The sequence below is a fragment of the Panthera onca genome, chromosome B2 (assembly GCF_046562875.1).
Source record: "Panthera onca isolate mPanOnc1 chromosome B2, mPanOnc1 haplotype 2, whole genome shotgun sequence".
NCBI lineage: Eukaryota > Metazoa > Chordata > Mammalia > Carnivora > Felidae > Panthera > Panthera onca.
The window spans coordinates 745,416-749,317 of record NC_138343.1 but is presented as its reverse complement, the minus strand read 5'-3'; the positions used below and the strand labels follow the sequence as shown (position 1 = coordinate 749,317).

General features: G+C 44.5%; 1 pseudogene; it reads left to right on the top strand.

The window, feature by feature from the left end:
• Positions 1–3,076: 3,076 nt before the first annotated feature.
• Positions 3,077–3,698, top strand: LOC132666546 (ADP-ribosylation factor-like protein 2-binding protein pseudogene; annotated as a pseudogene).
• Positions 3,699–3,902: the final 204 nt, after the last annotated feature.

Sequence of the window (3,902 nt, the reverse complement as noted above, 5' to 3'; positions counted from 1 at the left end):
CCTGAAGGGACAGTGTGAGGCTCTGCTCCTGTTAATGATGTACCATGAACACATCACTGTCCGTGGCCCAGCTGTAAGTCAGATGAAGGTGGAACAGGGAGGAAAAAGCTTTTGCAAAATAAAGGCTCCTGGTTATACAAGGGAAAGACAGTCTGTTACCTCAATGTTTCTCCTTGGTTTCTTTAAACCACTAAAAAACTTTTTGGTTGCAGCGTTTCTCGAATTCATGATTCATTTTAACATGGAACCTCAAATCAATACTATCTAAAATATAAAATGTATCCTAGTATGTATTAAGAAAAAATGTTTATGGGATTAATTTATTAATTCTAGTAAAGCGGTATATCTCTCAGAGGGTATTTGAAGTCACTAGGCAAAAATGCTACATCTTCTTGGGTTTGTTAGTTTTGTTTAAAGGTCTAGATAGACTTAAAAATAACTGAACATTAAAACAACTATTTTGTATTGAAATGATCAGGGATATATTATTGTGTGAAAGTTGCATACATTTTTAAACAAAAACATGGGTTTTCAAAAATATTTAGTGCTGATGTGAGAGGCTGTCCCCAAACCCTAGGGATATATTTTGATTTATCTTCAGTATTATAGATATAGTAGAGCAAAACCCTAAGATTTAAGCAAAAAAAGAACTCAATAGCTACTTGCCATTTGCAACTAAGTGGATGGAAATAGAGAGTATTATGCTAAGGGAAATTAGTCAGAGAAAGACAAATATCATATGACTTCACTCATATGAGGACTTTAAAATACAAAACAGATGAACATAAGGGAAGGGAAGCAAAAATAATATAAAAACAGGGAGGGGGCAAAACATAAAGGACTCTTAAATATAGAGAACAAACAGAGGGTGACTGGAGGGATGGGGGGAGATGGGCTAAATGGATAAGGGGGCTTAGGAAATCTACTCCTGAAATCACTGTTGCACCATATGCTAACTTGGATGTATTTAAAAAAAATAAATTTAAAAAAAGAACTGAATATTTAATTTTACAAATGTAATTAATACTTCTTCATGAATTCTGCCTGGTATTTTACAAGTTTATTTATTTAAATACATCACTAAGTGAATTATCGTATGTGTATTGCCAAGCAGGCAAATCAATTTGGTGCAGGGTTAAAATCAAGATTAAAAAAGAAATCTTTTTAACATTCATGAAAGTATTACTGAAACATTAGTGAATTGGTTAAATATTATATTGTAAAATTTTGCAAGTATCAGTAAGTCATTAAATAGAAAAATGCTTTGTGATATAGAAAGAACAGCAGGCGAGCACATTCAATAGGTAAAAATATTTACGACAAAACAAAGTCATATTATTGTTTTTACGGAAGGAGAACTAGACACTTCCCAACAGAGTCAGGAACAAATCAAGGTTTCCCTTTGACCACAATCTTTATTACTGTTTTGGATTAACCACCTGCTATAGACTGAATGCTTGTGTCCTTCCAAAATTCACACGTGGAACTTACTCTCCATGCGTTAGTATTTGTATGTGAGTTTCGGGAGCTGATTGGGTGGAGAGGGGGAGACTGTGGATGGGCTCAGAGCCCCCTGGTCCCTCCTCCCATGAGCAAAGAGCACAGTGAACACGGCTGTCTGTGAACCAGGAGGCCCACACCACACAAGGGTCTCCTGGCTGCTTGACGTTGGAACTGCCAGACTCCACAACTGTGATAGATTTCTGTTCTGGATAAGCCACAGCCTATCGTATTTTGTTATAGCAGCCAAACAGAATAAGAATAAAAGAACACCCATTGCCTTAAAAGAATTAGATTATTAAAAATGCGTAAACATTATAAAACAAGGAAGGCAGTGGCATTTTAATTAACTGTTCCAATAGTGAGGTTTCACTTATGTTGAAAATGTTCATTCCTTTACTCAGTGAATAGTTATTGATGTCACATGTATGTAAGCCACTGAACTAGAAGAGGCAATCTGAAGTGAATAAGACATTGGCCCGTTCTCAAAGAGTACAAATCTAGAAGAAAACAGAGATGTGAATAAATAAGGACACAAAGCTGAGAGTCTAGAAAGACTCTAAAAGGTAAAGGCTGTAAAGGGTGAGAGACGACGTTGTGAAACAGAGACAATCATCTCTGGATCCTGCAGAGGGCCAGTGTCCAGCTGAGTGTCCACAGCACGGCGGTCGGCACGAGCCCGCAGGAAACCGTCCAGGCTGAGGGAGTGGAGGACACGGTCCCCGAGCTTACACAAGGGCTGGGGACGCTGTGACTTCCCCGCAGCCAGACTTAAACGTAAGGATCATGGACACTGGGGTCGGCGCCCCAAAGCCCCAGCCGGGGCAGTAATCACCGTCAGCCATTCGCAACGGCCCTGGTCTCACCTAACAAATCCTCAAAAGAGCCAGCAGTATCAGATCGTTTCCGAGTAACTTCCAGAAAAAAGATGAAGACCTTTTATAGGGATATAAATATATCTACCTTCTAATTACATCGGGACCACGTGACTCGGGGAAATCAAATGTGAGTGTAAGTAATAAGTGTCTTCAAAATTCCTGTCTTCTGGGGGCGGGGCGCGCTTCCGGGCTGCGGGTAACTGACGCCAGTCCCTTAGGGCCGCTGCGGCGCGCAGAACCTGGGCGCCGAGAGAGGCCTGGCCCCGCGTGGGGTCCAGCCTGCGCGGCTGCCGCCGGGGAGCCTGAAGCGCGGGGCCACACACGCAGGGCCCAGCTATTTAGGCCGTGAGCGGCCGCGGCCTTGGCGGCGAGGCCTCCCAGGTGCCGGCTGGGGCGCTAAGGAGCGGAGCGCAGGCTGGGCCCGGGCCGCGGGCGGGATCAGAGGCGGCGGGGCTGGGGCGCCTCCGGTGGCTCAGTGGGTTAAGCGTCCGACTTCGGCTCAGGTCATGATATCGCGGTTTGTGAGCTTGAGCCCTGCGTGGGGCTGTGTGCTGACAGCTCGGAGCCTGGAGCCTGCTTCGGATTGTGTGTCTCCGTCTCTCTCTGCCCCTGCCCCACCTGTGCTCTGTCTCTCTCTATCAAAAATAAAATAAAATGTAAAAAATATATATATTTAAAAATATATTAAAAAAAAAAAAATTGGTCGACGGTCCTGCTCGCGCGTGGAGAAGGAGGCAGCCTCGGCGGCGGCTGTTTTCCTAGAGAAAGAGAGCTTCGTTCTGTCCTTCTCTTCTGCCTCTGATGCAGAATTTGATGCTGTGGTTGGATATTTAGAGGACATTATCATGGATGACGAGTTCCAGTTATTGCAGAGGAATTTCATGAACAAGTACTACCAGGAGTTTGAAGACACAGAAGAGAATAAACTCACCTACACACCTATTTTTAAGGAATATATTTCTTCGGTAGAAAAGTATATTCAAGAACAGCTGCTGGAGCGGATTCCTGGATTTAGCATGGCACCTTTCACCACAACTTTGCAGCACCATAACAATGAAGTGGCTGCTGACCTACTTGACATGCTGCTCACGTTCACACATTTTCTGGCTTTGAAGGAAATGTTTCTGGACTACAGAGCAGAAAAAGAAGGCCGGGGACTGGATTTAAGCAGTGGTTTGGTGGTGACTTCATTGTGCAAATCATCCCCCGTGCCAGCTTCCCAGAATGATCTGCGGCACTAGGGCCTACCACCAGGCAACGATATCTTTCTGGACGTCGCCAGCCCCACAGACTGGAAGAGGCTTTGGCTATGCGACAGAATACATCTTGGAAAGACTGGCTCTGTTCCACAACTCTTCACTGACGTTAAGTATTGGTGGGTCAGAAGACAGTCTTCTGACCCTCCTAGGCCCCTGAAGCACCTTGTGTTCAGTAATCCTAGCACTCCTCCCCAAGTAGGCCCCTCGCTCTGGCCTGAGTCAGGCTCCTCTGGAGCAAGCCTGAGGCCCGCATTCCCCCAGGGAC